Source organism: Hemiscyllium ocellatum, chromosome 33, assembly GCF_020745735.1.
Source record: "Hemiscyllium ocellatum isolate sHemOce1 chromosome 33, sHemOce1.pat.X.cur, whole genome shotgun sequence".
In the NCBI taxonomy this organism is placed as follows: domain Eukaryota; kingdom Metazoa; phylum Chordata; class Chondrichthyes; order Orectolobiformes; family Hemiscylliidae; genus Hemiscyllium; species Hemiscyllium ocellatum.
In genome coordinates this window covers 7,714,738-7,741,121 of record NC_083433.1, presented here as the reverse complement: position 1 = coordinate 7,741,121, position 26,384 = coordinate 7,714,738, and the positions used below count along the sequence as shown (strand labels likewise).

General features: G+C 44.6%; 1 protein-coding gene across 1 annotated transcript in view; it reads right to left on the bottom strand.

Annotated features, from left to right (window-relative positions):
* Positions 1-26,384, bottom strand: part of LOC132831508 (synaptotagmin-1-like) — a 151,428-nt gene that overhangs the window by 88,090 nt on the left and 36,954 nt on the right. The window lies entirely within an intron of this gene.

The window sequence follows — 26,384 nt, the reverse complement described above, 5'->3', positions numbered from 1 at the left end:
ATTTTATGATTCACAACAAATTGCATTTAATGAAGGCATTTAATACTGCCAATGTCCCAAATAGATTCATAGAAGTGGCATCGAAGTAAATTTGACTGGGCCATATAAGAAAGTATAAGAATGGGCAAATTAAAGCTAATCAATGAGATATGTTTTAAGGAGGAACTTAAGGGAGCTGAAAGTTAGAAGCAGTTCCAGAACGTTTCTTTGTTCATTCACCGAATGTGGATGTCACTGGCTTAGCCTGTATGTATGCCCATTTATGCACCTCCAAGGCCAGTTAAGAGTCAGCCACGTTGCTGTCGGCCTGATCAGGCAAAGACAGCAGATTTCCTTTCCCCTCATGGGAATCAGTGAATCAAATGGGTGTTTTTCCTGAGAATTGTTTCATAGTCACCATTAGACTCTTTTCACAGCAAGATTTGAACCCAGGGTCGCTGGATTAACATCCTGGCAAGAATACCTAGTTCAGGTTGTAAATTTGCTTGCTGAGCTGGTAGGTTTGTTCTCAGACATTTCCTCACCATGTTAGGTAACGTCTTCAGTGAGCGTCCGGCGAAGCGCTGGTGCTCTGTCCTGCTTGCCATTAATTTGTCTCGGTTTGTTGTGGTCGGGGATATCATTTCCGGTTCTGTTTCTGAAAGGTTGGTAAGTGGGGTCCAAATCTATGTGTTAATGGAGTTCCGGTTTGAATGCTAAGTCTCTAGGAATTCCCAAGTATGTCTTTGTTTGGCCTGTCCAAGGATGGATGTATTGTCCCAGTCGAACTGGTCTCCTTCTCTGTCTATGTGTGTTGTTACCAGTGATAGTTGGTCATGTCTTTTGGTAGCTAGTTGGTGCCTCATGTATCCTGGTGGATAGTTTCCTGCCTGTCTGTCTAATGTAATGTTTGTTGCAGTCCTTGCAGGGTATTTTGGTGGTTGTTGATAATACGGGGTCCTTTAAATTCATCAGGAGGTGTTATAGTGTGGTGGTAGGTTTGTGTGCTACCGTGATGCCTAGGGGCCGGAGTAGTCTGGTGGTTATCTCCGAGATGTCTTTAATGTATGGTAGGGTAGCTAGAGTTCTCTGGGCGTGTTGTGTCTTCTTGTTTAGGTCTGTTGCGCAGGAGTCAGTGGACTGTGCTTATTAAGTACCCATTGTTCCTGAGTACGTTCTACAAGTGGTTTTCTGCGGCATCTCGTAGTTCCTGGGTGCTGCAGTGTGTTGTGGCTCATTTAAATAATGTCCTGGTGCAACTCCATTTCTGGGTGTTAGGATGATTGCTCCTGTAGCTGAGTGTCTGGGCAGTGTGTGAATGGTTTTCCTGTAAACACTGGTCTGCAGCTCTCCATTGGCTTTGCGTTCCACCATGATGTCTAGGAAGGGGAAGTGTTATTATTCTCTTCCTCTTTGGTGAACTTTTTCAGGTAAGGATGTTGTGTTTTATGTTTGTTGGTTTCTTCTAATTTGTGGCATTTTGTGATGACAAAGTTGTCACCCACATTGCGGACCCAAAGCTTGGGCTGGATCGTGGGAAGGGCTGTGCGTTCTAACCTCTGCATAACTAGTTCTGCTAGAAGTCCTGAAATTGGTGATCCCATAGATGTCCAATTGACTTGTTTGTAGGGCTTATCGTTGAAGGTGAAGGGGGTTGTGAAGCATAGGTCTACTTGTGTGAGGATGCTGTCTGTGCTGATGGAGTTGATGCTGTCAGGTGTTTGTGTCCTTGCTTCATCTAGCAGGGAGGCCAGTGTTTCCTTGGCTAGGCTGATGTTTATTGATGTGAGTAGGGCTGTCGTGTCAAAGGGCACAATGACCTCATCGTCCTCTACCTTGGTGTCTTTGTTAAGGAATTCCTGGGTCGAGTGGATGGAGTGGATTGAGTCTTCTAGGTGTTTCAGTTTACAATGCAGTTTCTTTGCTAGACTCTATGTCTAGCTGAGAACAAATCTACCAGTTCAGTGAGCAAATTTACAACCTGATCCACAACCTGAGCTACAATCCTTCTCCAAAAACTCAGAATACCTAGAATCAACATAGAATCCCCATAGTGCGAAAAGAGGGATTCAGCCAAACAAGTCCACACCGATCCTCTGAAGAGCATCTCATCCAGACCAGCCCCCTGGGACCTTCTCCCCACATTCACGATGCTAATCCATTTAGCCTGCACATCCCTGGATACTATGGGCAATCTTGCATGGCCAATCTATGTAACCTGTACAACTTTGGACTGTGAGAGGAAACTGGAGCACTGGGAGGAAACCCCCCCAGACATGGGGAGAATGTGTAAATCCCACACAGACAGTCACCCAAGGCAGGTATCAAGGTCCCTGTCGCTGTGAGGCAACGCTGAGCCACCGTGATCCGAGTGACTGTGTCAACTACTACAAAAAATCTAAAGAACTGCAAATGCTGGAAATCAGAAATAAAAACAAATCTCTGGAGAAACTCAGCAAATCTGGCAGTATCTACGGAGAGAAAGCACAGTTAACTTTTTGGGTCCAGTGACCCTTCCTCAGAAGGGCTATGATTGATTGTTGTCATTGTATTATTGATTGTTGTCATTGTATTATTGATTGTTGTCATTGTATTATTGATTGTACTAACCACTGAGCCACTGTGTCTCCAGGTCATTATTGCCCCATAATATAAAGCCTTTGACACAACTATTAATGTTAGGGGCAGTGGGCATCAGGGATGCACAAGAAGCCAGAATTGAAAGAGCACAAAGAAGCTTAACCAAAATAGACAGCAATGTTTGCTTCTGTCTGTATACAGCCTGTGGGACATTCTGGGACCAGAGAGCATATTCTCAGAATAAGGAGTTGAAATAGAGATATTCAAACACACAATTTCTATCAGCGTCTCCAAGGAGTCTCAGGTGACAGACTGGAATTGACAGTGTGGGAGAAAGAGGATTTCACATGAGATTGCCTTCCTTGGACAGTGAAATCTTTTATCATGAGATACCTCTTCCTCTCCAATATCCTGCCCCAACCCCCGCTTCTGACCAGCTCCTTGTTGCCGAAGCAAATGACCTTATAAGAAACAATAGTAATGGAAAGATATGTTCACCGACAGGGACTGAAAGAAATAGGGTCAGCATGAGACACAATGAGCAAGTTTCCAGACATGTTTCCATCCTTGTTCATAAAGGTGATGTTCTTGATTATTATTTCATTTATATTTTGTACAGCAGCATACTCCTGCGTATCTCATGCATAGTTCTTACAGCAAGCTCTGGAACATACCATACTGAAATCCTTAATCAATGCCAGGAGACTAGGCTAATAAAACAAGGAGATGTAGGGAGACGGCTGGGTGAAAGGGACAGAGAATGATGGACGGAAATTGATCAAAAAAACAGACGTTAGTTACACGGAATGATTAGAATTGAGGAACAATAATTAGTGAGATTAATTCTTCAACCTCTGTTTTATTTGCCAATTAAGATGCAATTGATGGGCGATTAAAATTGGTTTCCTTGCTTGTTGGGTGTTCTGCATTATACCAGATGTGGAAAACTGTTCTCTCGCTCAGGTGGGGATTATTCGAAGGCTTTGGAATGGATAAAGAGGAATCAAAGTAAAGTATTCTTTTTATTAAGAAGCTGCAAAAGTGAATAAAATAGCACATATGCGAAAGGACCACAAATCAAGATAAGGACCTTGTTTACTTACAGCCCGAGCAGTACATGTGGATATATTTGAGTTTGAGTTTGATTTAGTGTTGTCACAGGTGCTGAGATATTGTGAAAAGTGTTATTTTGCTGCCATACAAAGTACATCAGGGTAACAGAACAGAGTGCAGAATCCAGTGTTACAGCTGCAGAATTAAATATCACACAACACCAGGTTATAGTCCAACAGGTTCAATTGGAAGCACTAGCTTTTGGAGCGCTACTCCACAACCACGTGATGAAGGAGTGGCGCTCCGAAAGCTAGTCCTTCCAATTAAATCTGTTGGACTATAACCTGGCGTTGTGTGATTTTGAACTTTGTACACCTCAGTCTAACACTGGCACCTCCAAATCACAGCTGCAGAGAAGGAGCAGTGAGAGAGAAATCAGAATTAACACTTGAGAGGTCTGTTCAAAAGTCTGCTAACAGCTGGGGAGAAGCTGTTCTTGAATCTGTTCATGCGTGTATTCAAACTTTTAGATCTTCTGCATGATGGAAGAGGGTGGAAGAAAGTATAAAAGGGTGGGAGGAGTCTTTGATTATGTTGGTTGCTTTCTCAAGGCAGTGGGAAGTATAGATGGAGTCAATAGATGGATGGCTGGTTTGCGTGATGATCTGGGCTGTGTTCACGATTCTCTGGAGATTCTATGACTCTCTGTAGTTTCTTGTGGTTTTGGGTAGAGCAGTTGCCATACCAAACTGTGATGCATCCAGCCAGGATGCTGTCTATGATGTATCTATAAAAATTGGTCAGAGTCCTTGTGGACATGCTGAATTTCCTTAGCCCCCTGAGGAGGTAGAGATGTTGTTGTGCTTTTTTGATAATCCCATCGATGTGGATGGGTCAGGACAGATTGCTGGTGATCATCACTCCCAGGAACTTGATGCTCTTGACCATCTCCACCTCAGCACTATTAATGCAGGTGGGGCATGCCCTCCACTCTACTTCCTGAAGTCAATGACCAGCTCCCTCCTTTTGCTGACATTGATGGAGCGATTGTTGTCATTACACCATGCTGAAGAAGGGCTTATGCCCGAAACGTCGAATCTCCTGTTCCTTGGATGCTACCTGACCTGCTGCGCTTTTCCAGCAACACATTTTCAGCATTACACCATGCTGCTAAGCACTCAGTCTCTTTCCAAATTGCATCTTGTTGTTGTTTGAGATTTGACCTACAACTGTGGTATCATTGGCAAACTTGCAAATAGAGATGGGGTGGAATTTTGCCACATAGTCGTGAGTGTATAAAGAATACAATAGGGGCTGAGTACACAGCCTTATGGGGCACTGTTGTTCAGGATTATGGTAGGAGAGGTATTGTCAACTTTTTATAGATTTATTGAGATTTGTTTAATATTGTCGCTTGTACCTAGGGCCAGTGAAAAGTGGGTACATTCCAGTACCATCTTGGATTATAGGATAAATGACTGAATACATTGTATAATTGGTAAAATACTGAATAAATTAACATTAAATTAGTATTACGAAACCTGAAACAGATTCAAAAGTTCATCTTTCCCTCTGCGTAGACTTCACCCTCTCTCCTTCCCCCGTTGTCACTATCTGACATCGTCCCTGGGATGCTGGCATTGGGGTCCTTTCCTGCTGCCATTGGAACTATCGCTTCCATTGCCTCTGAGCTGCAGACAGTAGCACAGCGTGAGTCCCACACCTCCCCTGATGTTGATCATTGACTGATGGGGTTCTGACTCTGAGTAGACTAATGGGGTCCTGGCTCCAAGTTGACCAACGGGGTCCTGACTCTGAGTAGATCAACAGGGTCCTGGCTCTGAGTAGATCAACAGGGTTCTGACTCTGAGTAGACGGACGTGGTCCTAGCTCCGAGTTGACCAACATGAACCTGGCTTCGAGTAGACAAATGGGGCCCTGGCACTGAGTACACAAACAAGGTCCTGGCTCTGAGTTGACCAACAGGGTCCTGGCTTCGAGTACACTGACAGGGTCCTGGCTCCGAGTAGACCAATGGGGTCCTGGCTCCAAGTAGACTGACAGGGTCCTGACTCTGAGTTGACCAATAGGGTCCTTGTTCCAAGTAGACCAAAGGTGTCCTGGCTTGCCTTCCAATGCCACCAGCTGAGATGGAGCTGGGTTGAAGATACACAGGGCCCAGCCTCCTGCAGGAGACCATCTGGAAGGGGCCTGAGGGTAACCTAAACAAAAAACAATGTTTTCAAGCAGGAATGATAACATGTGAGCCATGTGAATGAGGCAGAACCAGCCGCATGAGCCATGGGCGGCCAAGCTGTGCACTCAGGAGCTGACCTTGTCGCTGCCATCTTGGAAAACCGATTGTGGTCAATGGGTCAGGAACTCATGATCCAGTTACGGAGTGGGGAGCTGAGACCGAGGTGTTGGAGTTTAGAGATGATTTTGTTTGGAATTATGGTGTTGAAGACAGAGCTTCAACAGAGTCTGATGTAAATATCCTTGTTTTCCCAATGTTCCAGGGCTGAGTATAGGGTCAAAGAGATAGTATCTTCTACGGTCCTGTTGCGTGGGTAAATGAATTGCAAACGATCAAGGTAGTCTGGTAGGCTGAAGTTGATGTGAGCCGTGACTAACCTCTTGAAGCCATTTATAGTTATGGAGGTCAGAGCCACCGGGTGGTGGTCATTGAGGCATGCTGTGTGATTTTTCTTTGGTACCGGGAAGATGGTAGTCTTCTTAAAGCAGATGGGACCTTCAGAACATAGTAAGGAAGGTTAAAGATGTCAACGAAACTCCTGACAATTGTTCCGCACAGGATGTGAGTGCACGGCTGGGAATTCCAACCGGGCCAGTCGCTTTCCATGTGTGTCACAGTTAATCTCTGCTTCTGTCGATGCTGAACAGTCTCCCTAACTGCAAAATACCTCTTACTTCCCTCTTCTGCTTTCAGAATCCTCACCATGTTCGAATCAATTCCTCCCACTGTTTCCTCCCTCAAACTAATCTCGCCCTGGATTGCAACACCCAGAATCCCTTCCGCCCCTTGGTATTCAGTGCCTCCTACAGATTCTGAAAACCCATGCCCGGCTCTGCCTAATCCCCACTTGTCACTCCATCTAATTTGGAGTTCTATCCTAACATTAAACTCCAGCATCCCATATCTTTGAGAATCATCCCAAATACACCCCAGAGAACTGACTTCCTCTGGAATGTAATGGCTGCGGTTATGGAATCAAATGTGATTGTCAATTGCTGTACAGAAAGATCCAATCTTGTCAGGCGCTGGCATCTTACTTCAATAGTCAGAAGGGTAAGGTGTGACGGTCAGATGGCAATAAATGGGATAGAGGTATTTTTCTATTTGCAACTTGGGGGAAAACCATTGCCTGAAGAACTAAGCAGTTGGCTTTTATGATGCTGTTTGGTTGAATGGCCTTTCTCTGGTGTTTTTCAGATTGTGGTGATGTCATGTCCTGAGAAGGGTAAGTACATGAACAGGAAAGGTTTGAAGGGATAGTGGGCCAAACATAGGCAAGTGGATCTAGTTCAGGTTAACAAAGCTCGTCAGCATAGACGAGTTAGGCTGACAGGTCTGTTTCCATGCTGTATGACTCTAAGAAATGGTTAATACACCTTATTTGCGGCTGCATTATCAGAGCAGCTTTTCAATATTTTACCTCAAGTGGGCTCCAGTACTTCTGGCTTCTGCACAAACTGCTCTGTCTCTCTGCCTGAGTGAAAATATCAAGAGTGCATTGAATAAATTGTGATTTCAATCTTGCTTATGCGACTGAAATTGACATTTCCATTCTCTGCTTTTTCTCTCAAAGTACTTTTGAGATTCAATTTATTTTCGCTCTTCCTCATTCTGACTCCAGATGGCTTATTTCTCCCCAGGTTCTCTGCCGCACACACTCACAGTTCATCACTCTTAAATATAGGCAATCTATCGTGTTAGCATTCCATCCAGCACTACATTATTTCTGTTTAAACACACACGCAGGTACTTCTGCCACGGTGCCATTGGCTTGCTTTGCAACAACCCCTTCAGTGGATTTGCAACATTACAGGGATGCAACCTGACAGAATTCCTGGGAGAGGCAATTGTCTCCCAGGAAACCCAGTGTTATTTAGTCAGATACACCTTGCATGCTGTCTCTGCAGGAGATGCCTTGTCAGTGGAAGAAATGGAAAATTCTACTCGTTGCTCAGTAACATCACCAAGCTTCTAGGAACATTAGCTCTGGTTTCTCACCACAGATGCTGCCAGACCTGCTGAGACTTTCCAGCAATTTTGGTTTTTGTTTCTGATTTACAGCACATGCTGCCCTCATAGTTTTTCTTTGGTCAGCCTTAGATTAGTTTTTAATTCAGGGTTTATTAGGTGGTTCAGTGGCTATCACAGCTGCCTCACAGTGCCAGGGTTGATGCCAGCCTTGGGCACCTGCCTGTGTGGAATTTGCACGTTCTCTAGTTTCCTACCACAGTCCAAAAATGTGTAGATTAGATGAACTGGTCATGGTGAAATTGTCCATAGTACCAAGGATAGATGGATTAGTCATGATAAATGTGGGCTGGGTCTGGTGGGATGCTCTTCGGAGGGTCAGTGCAGACTTGATGGGCCAAATGGCCTCTTTCTGCACTGTAGGGATTCTATGATTGTAACTATGGGGCATGGTCTGAAAATTTGGTCCAGACTATTCAGAAGGAATAATTCTACACACAAACTGCTTCTTTTTGACTGAGTTAAAATATCAAGAGTGCGTTGAATAAATTGTGATTTCAATCATGTTTATGCAGGACTGGTCAATGTTTGGAACTGTCTTTCACAAATGACAGTGGGTGCAGAATCAGTTATTAATTTTAAATCTGAGATAAATAGATTTTAGGCAAAGGTATTAAGAAATATTAGCCAAAGGTTAGTAGATGGAGTTAGACTGGTCAATGTTTGGAACTGTCTTTCACAAATGAGAGTGGGTGCAGGATCACTTATTAATTTTAAATCTGAGATAAATAGATTTTAGGCAAAGGTATTAAGAAATATTAGCCAAAGGTTAGTAGATGGAGTTAGACTGGTCAATGTTTGGAATTGTCGGGTAAAAAATGAGGTCTGCAGATGCTGGAGATCACAGCTGAAAATGTGTTGCTGGTTAAAGCACAGCAGGTCAGGCAGCATCCAAGAAATAGGGAATTCGACGTTTCGGGCATAAGCCCTTCATCAGGAATTCCTAATGAAGGGCTTATGCCCGAAACGTCGAATTTCCTATTCCTTGGATGCTGCCTGACCTGCTGTGCTTTAACCAGCAACACATTTTCAGCAATGTTTGGAATTGTCTTTCACAAATGACAGTGGGTGCAGAATCAGTTATTAATTTTAAATCTGAGATAAATAGATTTTAGGCAAAGGTATTAAGAAATATTAGCCAAAGGTTAGTAGATGGAGTTAGGCCTCAGATTAGCCATGATCTTACTGAATGGCAGGAACAGGTTTCAGGGGCTGAATGGCCTAATCCTGTTTATATATTACTTACTTTGGTCCCACATGAGAGGAATGTAATGCAGAGCTCAATCCTAATAATTGATCCTAACTTCATCGAGGGCTTAGAATCTTTCACAAGTGTCTAACATGCTGAGTATGGAGTATATTAACTAAGTAAAGCTGATTTAAGTCCTTCAGCCTCTCCAAGGAGAACTGGGCATGAACACAACTACCAAACAGGAGGAAGCAGTCAGGTGAAATGCCATCTCCCAACTCCCTACCACACCCCCAATCTCCATTTTACACACACACACACACACAGTCTCATTTTGTAAGTGGATAGGAAAGGATTAGAAGGATATGGGCCAAGTGTAGTGAAATGGGGTTAGCATAGACAGACATTGTGGTCAGTGTGGACCAGTTTGGGCCAAAGGGCCTGTATCTGGCTACAGGGCTGTAAGGCCAGCACAGGAATGAGGCATAAAATGGGCAAAAGGTGTCGAGCTTTCCCAATGTACTATGCCTGCTTCTCCTTTTCATTCCTTTCACTCAGGTAGAGAATGTATTGGAAAGGCCATCCCACATTGTCTATTTCACACCTGCCCCCATCACTGCTTCACCTTTGGAAAAGGAAACTGTTCACATTTCTCTTTAGTGGACTGTGCTGAAAGAGGTGGCTCAACCCCATTGTTATTGGGGATGTTAAACCTCAATGACGAAGTGGGGGGAGGAGGCACTGAGATCCCGATTCCTAGCTTCTCAAGTCAGGGTTGAATTTGACCTGTTAACAGGATGTTTCCCCTTGGAGAACAATCTAGAATGAGAGGTCATCATTTTAGGCCAAGGGGAGGGAGATTTAAAACAGAAATGAGGAGGAATTACTTCTCTCAAAAGATCATGAATCTGTGCAATTCACTGCCTCAGAGTGCAGTAGATACCATGACATTGAATAATTTAAGGTTGAGATTGATGGATATTTATTTAGGAATAGTTCACAGAATCCCTACAGCTTGGAAGCAGGCCATTCAGCCCACAGTGACCCTCCAAACAGCATCCCACCAAGAACTACCCCCAGAACCCTGCATTTTCCACAGCTCATCCACCTAGCCTGCACATCTTTGGATTGTGGATGGAAACAGGAGCACCTAAAGGAAGCCCATGCACACACGAGCAGAACATGCAAACTCCACACAGACAGTCACCTGAGGCTGGAATTGAACCCGGGTTCTGGGCACTGTGAGCTGCTGTTGGGCTATGGGGAATGGGCAGGAAAGTGGAATTGAGGCTGAGATGAGATCAGCCATGGTCACATTAAATGACAGAACATGCTTGACGGGCTGAATGGCCTACTCCTGCTCCTGGTTCTTTTTTTCCTAAATGTGTGAATGCTTAAGAACACAATTGTGTGAGACAACATTAGCTCTGTGACCAGTCACCCAGTTAATGTTCAATTTACAACATTTACATCTATCTCTGTTTTGTGCCACGTTGTTGTAAGTGGAATGTGAGGAAATCTGCAGGGAGGAAGCAACTTTACACCTCATCATGAAATAAGTGGGTTCATGCCCTCTCAAATACAGACCCTGATAATGAATGCGATAGTCCACCACACATTGGGCCTGCTGAATTTTTCAATGTCCCCACACAACCACCAGGACCACATTTCTCTGCAGGAATGCTACGGCCTAGTGGTATTATCACTAGACCTCATTAATCCAAAAACTCAGCTCACATTCCAGGTACTGGGTTCATAATCTTGCCATGGCAGACGGTGGAATTTGAATCTGGAATTAGGAGTCTAATATGACTGTGAAATCTTTGTCAAAAACTCATCTAGTTCACTAATGCCTTTTAGGGAAGAAAACTGCCATCCTTACTTGGTCTGGTCTATGAAATAACTCCACAAAGGTTGGCAACCTGTCACCCAGTCACCTTTAATTTACACATGCACAGTACATGACAGCCTATATGTGATTCCAGACCACACAACAATGTGGTCAACTCCTAATTACCTGAAGAATTCCATTCCTGAAGAAGGGCTTATGCCCGAAACGTCAAATCTCCTGTTCCTTGGATGCTGCCTGACCTGCTGCACTTTTCCAGCAACACATTTTCAGCTCTGATATCCAGCATCTGCAGACCTCACTTTCTCCTCCTAATTACCCTCTGGGCAATTAGGGATGGCATTAATTTTTGCCTAGCTAGAGATGCCCACCTCCAACTTCATCAGGTGATAGTGAAGAGATGGATATCACTAACAATAAACCTCATCAGATGATGCTGGTCAATACAGACCCCATCATCAGGATCTGTCCCGTCAAAGGAAATGGGGATAGTGAGGGTAAGTGACGTGGTGGTTGAAGGACAGCCCTGACCCAGTTTAAAAAGCTTACTCACATTGTTAGTACTTACTTATGTTCCTCTATTGGCTGGTGCCAGAAAATGATCCCTGCATCAGATGGTGACAAAGAGTGAGCCCATTAGGCAGTGCCGAAAGTGAGGTTATCTAATCCGAAGGATTCTGAAGGGATGCGACAGGATAAAACCTGATGAGTAGGGGGCTTTTGTGGCACAGTCATAGTGGCCCTACCTCTGAACCAGGAGATCCAGGTACAAGTTCCACCTTCTTCAGCGGTGTCTCATAACACTCCTGAAGAGGATGACTAGAAAATACATAGAACCTGAGAAGTAATTGGCTTGAGCTGAAACATAAGATGCAGCCTCAGAATAAGGGATTGATCATATAGTATCAGAATGAGAAGAAATTTCTTTCTTTTAAAGGATAGTGGCTGCTTCATGATTGAGTGTATTTAAGGCTGGGATAGAGAGTCTTTGTCTTTCAGGGAACCAAGGGATATGGGAATTATAAAAGGTACCACAAGATGATGTTGAATAGCAGAGTAGGTGCAAGGTGTGATCTACTCCTGCTCATTTTTCTGGTGTCTGAATAAGTGCTGTAGAAACCTGTTGACTTGTGCTACTGAGGCAGCCATTTTGCCCCACAAAAGGCTAAAGGGACCACAACTGAGGTCTTCCTAATAGGGAGTTAACTCACAGATGCTTAATCAAATCGATTCTGGGTGAAGGTTAGTGATGACATCATTGAAAGCAGGGAGTAGACATTGCCTAGCAACAAGTATCCAATAATTCCTTCTCCCTGGTATAGATGAAAGAGATTAAAGCATAGCCAATGTGCTTCAAAGAGGATTTTAAAATAGTCTTGGATGGTAGCAATGTAAATCTGTGAGAATAGAAAACAGGAAACGAAGAGGCATCTAAGGAACCGACAGAGAGACAGAGAGAGGAAGAGAAAGCAGGCAGAGGTAAATAAAGAGGAGGGATTGAAGTGTCAAATAAGACTGGTGGAGGGAACAAGAGAAACACAGAATAAGAAAGAAAAGAAAGAAACAATCAGATATGTTGGAGTGACATAATGACAAAGAGGCAACATGGAATTAGGGACAAAAACAGAAATTATTGGAGAAACTCAGTGGGTCTGGCAGCATCTGTGGAGAGAAAGCAGAGTTAACATTTCTAGTTAGTGAACCCTTTCAGAACTCAATGAAATTAGGACATATCTAAAAACCAACTCCATGGAAAGTTTCATGGACAAAGTCCCTGGTTTCAATGTTTCTGCTGCAATTTTGTTTTATAATTTTTTATGGGGTTTGTGCATCACTGGCTGGACCAGCTTTTACTTCCCATACCTGATTGCCATAAGAGTCGACCACATTGCTGTGAGTCTGGAGTCCCATGTGGAATAGACTGGGTAGGGTTGGCAGATACCCTTCCCTGAAGCGCATGAGTGAACCAGGTGGGTTTTTGTAACAATCGACAGAGGACACTATTAGGCAAGCTTTCCATTCCGGACTTTCACTGAATTCAAATTACACCCTCTGCCAAGGTGGGCTCTGTACCCACATTCTCAAAGCATTGGCACAGAGTCCTGGATTGCTAGCCTTGGAACAACTGGGCAACTGACTTGACTAGCTAGCAAATAGAGGCATTTAGCTTTTCCACCAGGTTTCTTCCTCAATAAGGGAGTTACCAAATGACCAAACCAGACGCTTCTATGTTTCAGTTCAGTCACCTCTGACTCTTCTAAACTCCAGAGAAGGCAGATCCAGCAAATCCATCCTTCACAAGGTAATCTGCTCATTCCAGATATTCGCCTGCTGCTGCTTCTCCAGAGGAAAATAGCTTGCATTTGTATAGCGCCATATGCAATCTCAAACAATTCATTTTATTGCTAAGTACATGGCAACTGGTACAACCTCATGCAGTCCCTATACCTCCAACGGCATCAGTTGCTGCGCATAACCCAGAGTTACATCCTTGCTCACCCAATCTAAGGGCCCCCAGCTGTATTGTTGTGTGGCATGCTAAAATGGCAAGTCATGACATTGTGGGCTAGGTGGAGGGAAGCCAGAGGAACGCAACAGGTAAATTATTCAGTGACTTGCCGAAGGACTTGAACGTTGCATGATGGAGACGGATTCAGTGGAGATGTTCAAAAGGAAATTGAAAGGAATAATTTGCAAGGCTGTAGCATAAGAGCAGGGCTGTGCGACTACAGAATATCTCTTTGAATAAGCTGACACAGGCACCATCAACCAATGACTGTGCTGCATGATTCATCTCGGTTTCAGTATAATTCTTGATTATTCGATTTCTTTTCTGATTTTTCCTATTACACCAGCTCGTCACCAAATACCTCTTCTCGAGTTATGTGTCCAGCTCTGGTTGTCCTGCTGTAAGAAGGATGTTATTAAGCTAGAGAGAGTTCAGAAGAGATTTAATAGGCTGTTGCTGGGAGTGGAGGGTGTAAGTTATAAGGAGAGGCTGGATAGGCTGGGAGTTTTTTCACTGACGTGTAGGAGGCAGAAGGGTATATTTTATAGAGGTTTATAAAATCACGAGGGGCATAGATTAGGTCAACAGTAGATGTCTTTCCCCTTGGGTGGGGGATTTCAAGACTAGGGGACATATTTTTAAGGTGAGAGGAGAAAGATTGAAAAAAGGCATGAGGGGCAATTTTCTTACACAGAGAGCGGTTCGTGTGTGGAATGAACTTTCAGAGGAAGTGTCGGATGTGGGTACAATGTTTGAAAGACATTTAGATAAGTGCATGAATGAGGAATGGTTGGAGGGATATGAGCCAAGTGCAGGCAGGTGGGACTAGTTTAGTTTGGGATTATGTTCGGCATGGACTGGTTGGACTGAAGGATCTGTTTTTATGCTGTATGGCTCTGTGACTAAATCCATCTTCCATGCAATAACAATTATGGGCAGGAACTGCACTAGAGGGTACAAATTTCAACAGACAATGTGCTGATGTGAGTTGGAACTGGGATTTCAGAAACATGTTGACCCTCTGCTCATTTTCTGTACTGTGTAATTTTGTGTTTCCTGCCATAACTCTCTCTTTGAATCTACAATCAATTTACAAGCCATGAGTCAGGATTGCAGTGGAATACTCCCCACCAGCCCTGGATGTGTGCAGCTCCAACAATATTCAAGAAGCCCAACACACTCTAGAACAAACAGCCCAACCACAATCTTCAGCATTCACTCTTTCCGCCCTCAATGCACAGTAGTGTGTACCATCAGTAAGATGCACTGTGTAACTCACCCAGACTCTTTCAATAGCATTTTTCAAACCTGTGATCTCTACCATCTCGAAGGACAAGGGCATATAAACACCACCACCTACAAGTTCCTCTCCCTCCACACCGTCCTGACTTGGAAATATATCACCATTCCTTCACTGTTGCTGGGTCAAAATCTTGCAACCTCCCTTCCTAACAGCACTGTGTCCACATCTGAAACACTGCAACTGTTCAAGAAGGCAGCTTACCATCACATTTTCATGGGAATGGGACAGTCAATAAAGGTCAGCAACATCCTCAAACCATGAAATAAACATCAAGAGCTTTTTTTTGACACACTAAAAACATTCTTTCAGTTTGCTGCCTCTCACCAGATTTAACCATTTAATAGGAATATGGAGCACAGCAAGGTTGCCACTGGTTGAGAAAGGATCAATTTCAGAGGAAGTGTAATGGTTTTCACAGAGGGGATAAAAATAATCACAATGTGTGGAGTGCTCCTTCTGAGAGTGACATGAGACAGCCATGAGAAAGGTCCACTACATTTGGACCATTCTGTGCCTAGACTGCACTTGGGGTTACTAAGAACCAGATGGGAACAAGCTTTGTTCGGAGAGTTGGACCAAGCCCTAAGAAGAGGGATGCTCAGAATTGGTTCAATGTTCAGATGATATGGGGGAAAAGTAGGGACATCTAAATTGCCATTCAGAACTTGATAATCCAAATGGCCTCTTTCTGCACTGTACTAATCCAATGTTCTATGATTGCTGGAGGGAATCTAGTCACGAGGACAGGATTGTTGGTATTTGCTTCATTGTAATCATACAAGACAGAAGTAGAGCATTCGGTCCATCATGTTTGTGCCAATACTTTGCAAATGATGCAAATAAACACACTACCATTCTCTTCCCACAGCCCATCCATAAGACCCTTTGTGGGTATTAATTTAAAAGAGCCTAAAAAGACTGGGTGAGATCTTTTATAATAATGAGTTCCAACCCACCTAGATGCAGGATCAGAAAACTGGTTATTTGCTAATCTGATAATAATTCCTTTTCTTGCCAACTGCTATCCATCATTCTGCGAAGTAGCAATGTTCATTTTAAATCCAAACTCTGTAAAACAATCCGATAATAAACAAAAACCTGCTTTTGCCACAGTACAATATTGAGGGGAGAAGAGTACTTGTGTGAGTGAAAGGGCGAGAGAAAGTAAGTTACATGAAGTGCGGCTTGACTATTCTGAAGAATGGTCATTGGACTCGAAATGTTAACTCTACTTCCTCTCCACAGATGCTGCCAGACCTGCTAGGTTTCTTAAGCAACTTCTGTCCTTGTTATATAAAATGCAAGTGCCATAAGATCACAGAAAATGGGAAGTAATGATGGGAAACACAGCAACAATGGCACAGGTGGCTCAGTGGCTAGCACTGTACCTCACAGCACCAGGGTCCTGGGTTTGATTCCATCCTTGGTAACTGTCTGTGTGGGTGTTTGTGCATGTTTTCCCCATGCCTGTGTGGGCTTCCTCCCACATTCCAAAGGTGTGCAGGTTAGATAGATTGGCCATGCCAAATTGCTCTGTAGAGTCCAGGGATGTGGAGGCTAGGTGGGTTAGCCATGGGAAATGCAGAGTTACAGAAAAACACCTTTGACCACAAGGCCATCAGGAAGTGGTCAGCACGTAGTGTCCTCAAGACCCTTCGGGAAAAGGAGAGGGCGGATCCTATCAAGCGGTTCCCTGAGCAGACTGTCAAAGCCATTTGGCAGAATGCCTCATCGCCAGAACTTTCCAACAAGCACCAAGACATGGCTTGGCTGGTGGTGAGAAGGGCTCTGCCTGTGAGATCATTTATGCACGCCCGGACTCTCTCCCACACCGCACGCTGCCCTCGAAGCGGCTGCGGGGGGGAACGAGACTGTCACACACCTCCTTCTGGAATGTGCCTATGCAGAGGAAGTCTGGAGAGGAATGCAGTGGTGTTTGTCGAGGTTCGTCCCGAGCAGCGCCGTGACGCGGGACTCCGTGCTCTACGGCCTGTTCCCCAGGACGCACACTGAGACGAACATCAACTGCGCCTAGAGGATCATCAACTCGGTGAAGGACGCTCTCTGGGTGGTCCGAAACCTGTTGATCTTCCAGCTGAAGGAGTTGACCCCGACTGAGTGTTGCAGACTGGCACATTCCAAGGTCCAGGACTACGTGTTGAGGGACGCGCTGAAGCTTGGGGCAGCTGCTGCCAAGGCGCGGTGGGGAAAGACCACCGTTTAACATCTGCCTGTCTAAAGAAGAACAGGGGGCCCATGCAGTCATTTGGGCTCTGCTGACGCCTCAGTTAAATATATGGTCATATGAGCGAGGAATGCACAGACCTGTATATAATAATGATAATTCTGAGCTGTGTATGTAAATGTTGACATATGTATGGCATTACCTAATGTACAGTCCATCAAATTATTTTATGATAATTTTACGAATAAAGTATATTTTTGAAATAAAAGAAAATGCAGAGTTACAGGGATAAGGTGGGATGGTCTTTGGAGGATAGGTGTGGATTTGATGGGCCAAATGGCCTGCTTCCACACTGTTGGGATTCTATTATCCAATAGATACACGAGAACAAAAGATGCAACAGTCCTCTGACAGGTGGGATAGACTGGGTTGGGATATCTGGTCGGCGTGGATAAGTTGGACCGAAGGGTCTGTTTCCATGCTGTACATCTCTATGACTCTATATGCAAGCCATAATGATTGTAATTGTCCTCTGATTATTTATATTGTCTTTCGGATAATGCTGCTTAAGAAACTGTTGACATTACACAGCTGAGCCAGTCCTCCTCAGAAAGAGTTTTAAGCTACTGTCCCCAATCCAGAATGGCCTAGAGTGTTTTGGCAGCATTAAACAAAGCAGGCTTCAACTCACATAGAGCACAACAATTTCTAAGGGAACTGGATTATCAGGTGCCCGCTGTGCAGTGACTGTACAGCAGTTGACACTGTATGTATCAGAAAGCAGGGCAGCATTTACACATTGCTGGGAGAGACAGAAATGAAAAGCAGCTTCTCAAATCACCCATACAGCTTCATCAACTTCACAAAGTATTGGAATAAATTTCACCTAATTTACAGGAGAGCTGTACCGGAGCCAGCGCTGGAATATTTGTTAACATTCTATGGTGCTCTGGGGGGGTGGTTAATGTTGATGTTGACTAATATTGTAAGATGCTGGCTGCTGTACATCTCTTACAGATTTTATTTCCATTGAAGTCATGGAAAACGATTCAATCCAGCCTCCCACACAGATATGCAAATGAGTAGCTTCCACTGGTGCACCTGAGCAAGGAACTCACCTGCCCCTTAAAGATCCCCCTCAACACAGAGAACAGCGTTACCACTTACACATTATGGGAATAGCAAGGAATTAGGAACATAGAAAGTAGGAGTAGACCATTCAGCCCTTTGAGCCTACCCTATCATTTAATATGATCATGGCTGGTCATACAAATCAGTCCCCTGTTCCTGTTTTCTCCCCATACCTTTTGATCCCTTTGGCCCCTAAGAACGGGGTTAGCACAGCAGTGGTTAGCACTGCTGCCTCACAACGCCAGAGACCTGGGTTCAATCTCAGCCTCGGGCAGCTGTCTGCGTGGAGTTTGCACATTCTCCCCGTTCCTCTGGGTGCTCTGATTTCCTCCCACAATCCAAAGATATGCAGTTTAGTTGAAGTATCCATAGTATTCAGGGATGTGTAGGTTAAGTGTATTAATCAGGGGTAAATGTAGAGTGGTAGGGGAGTAGGTCTGGGTGGGTTACTTTTTCAGTGGGTCAGTGTGGACTTAATGGGCCAAATGGTCTGTTTCTACAATGTAAGGATTCTAAAAAAATCCTAAAACTGTACCTAGTTCCTTCTTGAAAACGTTAAATATTTTGGCATCAAATATGGCAGAGAATTTCACAGGCTCCCCACTCCTCATCTCAGTCCTAAATGGCACACCCTGTATCGTTAGACTGTGAGCCCCTGCTTCTGGACTCCCGTGGTCATTGGGAACATCCTTCCCGGGGTTACCCTGTCTAGTCCTGGTAGGATTTTCTAGCTTTCTGTGAGATTCCCCACCCCCCCATTCTTCTAAACACCAGTGAATGTAATCCTAATTAATCCAATATATTTTAGATTAGATTACTTACAGTGTGGAAACAGGCCATTCAGCCCAACAAGTCCACACTGACCCGCCGAAGCACACCCACCCAGACACATTCCCCTATACCTAACACTACAGGCAATTTAGCATGGCCAATTCACCTAACCTGCACATTTTTGGACTGTGGGAGGAAACCAGAGCAAACCCACGCAGACACGGGGAGAATGTGCAAACTCCACACAGTCAGTCACCTGAGGCGGGAATTGAACCCGGGTCTCTGGCGCTGTGAGGCAGCAGTGCTAACCACTGTGCCACCGTGCCGCCCAAATGAAGAGCATCCCACACAGACCCAACCCTCTACCCCATTCCTGAAACCCTGCATTTCCCATGGCTAATCCACCGAGCCTATACATCCCTGGACCCCATGGACAATTTAACATGGCCAGTGCACCTAATCTGCACTATGTGTCCTGCCATCCCAGGAATCAGTCTGGTAAAGGCGTTTTGTTTCTAAACTGATTATTTTTCCTCCTGTTTATACAAATTGTTCTTCCTTTATGGCCCAGTTATGCTCACCTCTGAATCAAAAGGTTCCAGATTCAAGGCCTACTCCCAGATCTTGAGCACAGTAAATGGAGCTGATGCACCTATGTATTACTGAGGGACCGCTGTACTGGTGGGGGGGATGCGATGCCCTGTCTATCTCTATTGATGGATGTGAACAATCCCATGGTGGGACAGTGAAGAATAGCAAGGAAGAAAACAGAAAACGCTGGTGAAACTCAGCATCAGCATGTTCTGATGAAGAGTCACCGTGCCCAAAGCATTAACTCTGCTTTCTTCCCCCAGATGCTGCCAGAGCTATTGGGTTTCTCCAACAATTTCTGTTTCAGATCTTTGCCTGGTCTCCTAGTTATCCCTCAACCAACACCATAAAACAAAAACAGGGTGATTATCACATTACTGTTTGTAGAAGTTTACTGAGTGCGAATCAGCTGTTGCGTTTCCTATGTTACAATCGCGTCTGCATTCCAAAAGTTCTTAATTGCTGGTAAAGGGCTTTGAGATATCCAGTGGTCATTTAAAGGTGCTTTATTAATTCAAGTCCCTTTTTACTTTCTAATTAGCCTGGCTGTGTGTGTTGTTTTTTTGGTAAATTGCATTGTGCAATTTCAATCTCTGCTGGTGTTCTTGGTCCCAGTAGACAAGCAGGAGGCTGGAAGAACACAGCAAGCCAGGCAGCATCAGGAGGAGGAAATGTTGATGTTTCAGGTGTAACCCTTCTTCAGCACTGCCATGTTCTTGGTCACAGTATTGTCCCTTCTGACTTGTTGTGTCTGGTCAGCTCTCTGGGACAACAGCTGATGCCTGGTGGTCTGGGTCTCTCGGGATCGAAGGTTGGGCTGTCATTGCAACAAGATGGGTGGGAAGCCTCATGTGTGATGCACAGAGGTAGATATGAATGGCTTTGGGTAAGACACTAGTGTCGGAATGGGTGGTGCTATATTGCTTTGCAGTTGTAAATGGAATCATAGAAATTCCTACAACATAAAGCAAACCATTTGGCCCATCAAGTCTACACCGACCCTCCCAAGAGCATCCCATCCAGACCCAGCCCTCTACCTTATCCTGCAATTTCTGCAGCTAGCCCACCTAGCCAGCACATCCCTGAAGACTACAGGGCAATTTAGCACAGTCAATCCATCTGGCCTGCACATGTTTGAACTGTGGGAGGAAACCACAGCACCCAGAGGAAAATCACACACTTTCACAGGGAGAAAGTGCAAACTCTACACAGTCATCCAAGGCTGGAATCAAATACAGGTCCCTGGCGCTGTGAGGCAGCAATGCTAACCACTGAACCACTAACCACCATGCTGCCTTTTGAAAAAATACATGAATGGTAGAAGACTAGAAAGTACAGAGGATCAGAGGGATCTTGGTGTTGATGTCCATAGATCCTTGAAAGCCATAGAATGGCTGGATAAGGTGATTAAGAAGGCCATTTGGGATACTTTCCTTAATTTATATTAAAAAAAAGCAAGAGATTATAATGGAATTATATAAATAAGATTGATGTTAGTTTAAATAAAGAAGTGGGGGGATCTGTTTGAGGTACATAAATTCTAATGGGGATTGATAAGGTGGATGTTGAACAGATGTTCCTCTTTGTGGGACAGTCTGAAACAAGAAAGCATTGATAGTGAGAGGAGGTCGGTTCAAAACTGAGATGAGGAGGTACCACTTCACTCAGAGGGTTGGGAATCTGAGGAACTCACTGCCTCAGAGAGCAGTGGAGGCAGAATCAATCAACAGATTCAAGAAAGAAATAGATACGTTTCTGATGAAAAGCGGAATAAGGGGAGCAGACAAGAAAGTGGAGTTGAGAACAGAATAAGATCATGTCAAATAGTGGAACGGGTTGAAGGGCTAAATTGTCTACTCCTGCTCTTAACTCCTATGTTCTTATGTTCCTACTTAGGTCACAGCTTGACTACAGTGTGTACTTTCGGTTACAACACTATGGGAGAGACGTAATTGCACTCAAGAGAGTACAAAGGATATTCACCAGGATGTTGCCTTGGGATGGAGTAATTGAGCTGTTAAGAAAGTCTAGATAGGCCGCAATTGTTTTCCTTAGAGCAGAGAGGGCTGAGGGAGATCTAATTGAGGTGGACCTAATTATGAAGGGTATAGATAGGGTAGATAGAAAGAAGCTTTTTAACTTAGTACAGGAATCAATAATCAGGGGACAAGAGGCTTAGAGGAGGTTTATGGAGACTTTTTTCATCTGGGGGTCAGGTGGGTATCTGAAAGGATGGAGATGTAAGAACCCTCACAATGTTTAAGAAATATTCCGACAAACACTTGAAACACGACAGCATAAACAGCTACAAGCTAAGTGCTGAAAAGTGGGACAGTGAGACTCAAGTAGCTCCTGATGCGGTCTCCTCTACATTGGGGAGTCTGGACACCTCCTCGCAGAGCACTTTAGGGAACATCTCTGGGACACCCTGCACCAATCAACCACACCACCCCGTGGCCCAACATTTCAACTCCCCCTCCATCTCTGCCGAGGATATGCAGGTCCTGGGCCTCCTTCACCACCGCTCCCTCACCACCCGACGCCTGGAGAAAGAACACCTCATCTTCTGCCTCGGAACACTTCAACCTCAGGGCATCAATGTGGACTTCACCAGTTTCCTCATTTCCCCTCCCCCCACCTTACCCCAGTTCCAACCTTCCAGCTCAGCACTGTCCCCATGACCTGTCCTACCTGCCAATCTCCCTTCCCACCCATCCGCTCCACCCTCCCCTCTGACCTATCACCTCCATCCCCACCCCCATTCACCTATTGTTCTCTTTGCTACCTTCCCCCACCCTCCTCTGTCTGTGGGAGAGGTTTCTAACTCAGGTGTGTGTTGTGGTGTCCTCTCTGTTGTGTGTTAGTTTAGCCATTTTTTCTTTTAGTGCTTTTTTTTGTGGTGTGTGGTCCTGTTCTGTCCTATGGTGACGGCATGTTCTATGGTTCGGGTCCATTCCTGATTGGTGGTTTTTGAAATTAACGATTTTTGGCGCGCAATTTCTTGTCTGTATTTTTGAAGTCTGTTGTGAGCAACTATAATCATTACCTGGATCATCCTGAATCCGTTCTGTCTGGCTGTGTCCCTGGCTTGTGGGTTGTTGACTGGTGGTCTGTATCTGACACATGGTGGAAGGATTCGATTCTTTCGGCATTCATGCAGGGACCGGAGTTGTTCATATGTGGTGCTTAGGCAGCTGGCACAGGATTCCCTTTTCCTGGCTTGTCTTAGCGTCTCTCGCCCGTAGGTGTTCAAAGTTTGTGAGAAGATTTGTAGCTCGGGTGCTCGTTATTGTGGATCTGTTCGCCGAGCTGGGAATTTGTGTTGCAGACTTTTCTTCCCCTGTCTAGGTGACATCCTCAGTGCTTGGGAATCTCCTGTGAAGTGCCTCTGTGATCTTTCCTCCAGCATATACACATAGACAACGAAGAAACCATGGTCTCATTCGATGTAATGGCACTGTTCACCTCTATTGACAAAACCCTAGCCAGAGAAACAACCTGCTGGACATACAGAACAGACAACAGGACGTTGAACCTATTAACAAAGACGGCATACTTAAACTACTGGACCTGTGCCTCACAACACACTTCACATTCAACAACCAAATATATGAACAAATCAACGGCACACCCATGGGCTCACCCATCTCTGGACTCATAGCAGAAGCAGTAATGCAAGGATTAGAACAAACAGTCTTACCGCAAATTCAATCCAAACTCTGGCTCAGATATGTGGATGACATCTTTGTAATCATTAAAAACACAGAAGTAGAGAATACACACCGGATCATCAACGCCACACTCACAGGAATCCGATTCACTAGAGAGGAAGAAAAGGACAACCAACTCCCATTCCTATACGTGATGGTACAGAGAGCACCTAACGGAGAATTCACCACAAAGGTATACAGGAAAGCCACTCACACAGACCAAGTCCTGAACTACGAAAGCAACCATCCCAACACACACAAAAGAAATTGCATCAAGACACTATTCAAAAGGGCCACAACACACTGCACACACCAGGACTGCAAAAAGAGGAAGAAGAACACTTATACAATGTATACGCCAAAAACGGATACCCGCGCAATTTCATCAACAGATGCCTAAGGGAAAGACAACGGAATGAGGACATGCCACAACCCAAAGGACTAGCCACACTACCATCGATCAAGAGAATTTCCGAACTGACAGCCAGACTACTGCGAACACTAGGACTCATAACAGCACACAAACCAACAGCCACTCTCAGACAACAACTCACCAGAACGAAGGACCCGATACCCAGCATGAGTAAAACCAATGTAGTGTACAAAATCCCATGCAAGGACTGCACAAAACACTACATAGGACAAACAGGAAGACAGCTAACGATCCACATCCATGAACACCAACGAAACGACATGACCAGCTATTCTTAGTAGCCACACACGCAGATGACAAGCAACATGAATTCGACTGGGACAACACTACTATTATAGGACAAGCCAAACAGGGAACAGCCAGGGAATTCCTAGAGGCATGGCACTCATCCACAGATTCAATCAATAAGCACATCGACCTGGACCCAATATACCGGGCACTGCAACGGACAGCTGGAACTGACAACCGGAAGCGGCAGATTCAAACTACTACAAATGCTGGAGGAAAGATCACAGAAGTGCTTCACAGGAGGCTCCCAAGCACTGAGGATGTCACCTAGACAGGGGACGAAACATCTGCAACACAAATTCCCAGCTCGGCGAACAGAACCACAACAACGAGTATCTGAGCTACAAATCTTCTCACAAATCTTTGCTACCTTCTCCCCAGCCCCACTCCCCCATTTATCTCTCCACCCTGGAGGCTCCCTGCCTCCATTCCTGATGAAGGGCTTTTGCCCTAAATGTTGATGTTCCTGCTTGTCGGATGCTGCCTGACCTGCTGCGCTTTTCCAGCACCACTCTAATCTAGACTCTGATCTCCAGCATCTGCAATCCTCACTTTTGCCTGCTCAAGTAGATAGGTGCTTAGTGACTAGTGCAGACTTGATGGGCCGAAGGGCCTCTTTCGGTGCTGTCACCTCAGTGCCTCTACAGTGCATCAAATGCGATGGAGAAAAAGCAACTGAGGTGACAAGGAAGGAAGTTGTTACTCAGCCACTTGTCACGAGCTGAAATTCAGTTCCTGAAAGACTGGAGGATGCAGATTCAAGCATCTTTTTCAAAAGGGTGTTGAAAAGAAAAAGAAATGCATTCAGCCATAAGAACGTAGCAGGACAATTAGTAGGAATTGGATAGCACTTTCAATGGGCTGAATGGCCTCCCTCTGCTCTCTACACAATTCTATTTTGCTTTTCATCAGCACAGAGTTAGAGTAGGGTTAGTTTGCTGGGTGTTTTTCTTCAGTTTGTTCTTTGCAGAGTCTGTTACACCTTCCTTCAACATTTCAATTTGTAAAATGATTAACAATGAGAAAAGTATGAATGTGGTGTCATGTTTATCTGTGAGCAGGTCTTTGGAGAGGTGTTGGTTAAGAGTACAGCGCTAAAGGAATACACCTCAGGAACTCCAACAATTATTTAATACAGAATGCGCAGATATATTTTGAATGCTATGATGACAACAATGCAAATACAGTTGGTCAATGGCACCTCTAATCAGTTATATATTATCACCTTGAACAGCATACTCAATGGCCAAATAAAACAAAGACCTATGGATACTGGAGATCTGAAACAAGCGAAAACAAGAATCGCTGGAGAAACTCATCAGGTCTGGCAGTGTCTGTGGAGAGAGAAACAGAGCTACCATCCTGAAGAAGGATCAGTGGACTTGAAGGGGAGGTGATGGCCCAGTAATATTATTACTGGACTGTTAATCCAGAAATCTAGATAATGTTCTGGGGACCTGAGTTTGAATCTTGCATTGGTAGATGGGGCAACTTGAATTCAATAATAATCTGGAGATAAAAGTCTAATGATGACCATGAAACTATTGTCAATTGTTTGTTGGGGAAAAAAATCCACTTGATTCACTGATGTCCTTAAGGGAAGGAAATCTGCCATCCTTACCTGGCTCCAGACCCACAGCAAAGTGGTTGACCCTTAACTGCCCTGTGGGTGATCTAGCCAGTGACATTTACATGATGTAAATTTTAAAAGAAATGTTAATTCTGTTTCTCTTTCCAAAGATGCTGCCAAGCTTGATGTTCACGTTGGCTATCAGAATACAGAATGATTTAGACTTACATGACAATGTGGTAATTGAAAGTTACGATGCGTTGTGGCAGCCAAATACATCTTCTACCACCTCCAATATATTATCATTTCATTATGATTACTATGGTGGCTGGTTAGATACTTGCCAAATTGCACAGCCCAGAACAATGCTCCTCAGTCTGTTCTGGCTCTACCTAATGAGTCCTACACCAATGCTTATTCTCCCCAGCTCTTCAACTTTTTTTCTCTTTTGAGTATTTATCCATTTTCCTTTTGAAAGTTACAATTAATGCTGCTCCCACTGCCCTGTCATAAAGTCATTGAGTCGTTCAGCATGGAAACAGACTGGTCCAGCTTGTCCATGCCAACCAGATATCTCAGTCTAATCTAGTCCCACCTACCAGCACTTGGTCCATATCCCTTCCCATTCAAGTACCCATCCTGATGCCTTTTAAATGCTGCAATTGTACCAGCCTCCACCACTTCCTCTGGCAGCTCATTCCATACATGCACCACCCTCTATGTGAAAAAGTTGCCCCTTAGCTCCTTTTTAAATCTTTCCCTTCTTACCCTAAACCTATGCCCTTTAGTTCTGGACTCTCCCACCCCAGGGAAAAGACCTTGTCTATTTACCCTATCCATGCCCCTCATGATTTTATAAAACTCTATAAGGTCACCCCTCAGCCTCCGATGCTCCAGGGATAACAGCCCCAGCCAATGCAACCTCTCCCTATAGCCCAAATCCTCTGACCTTGGCAAC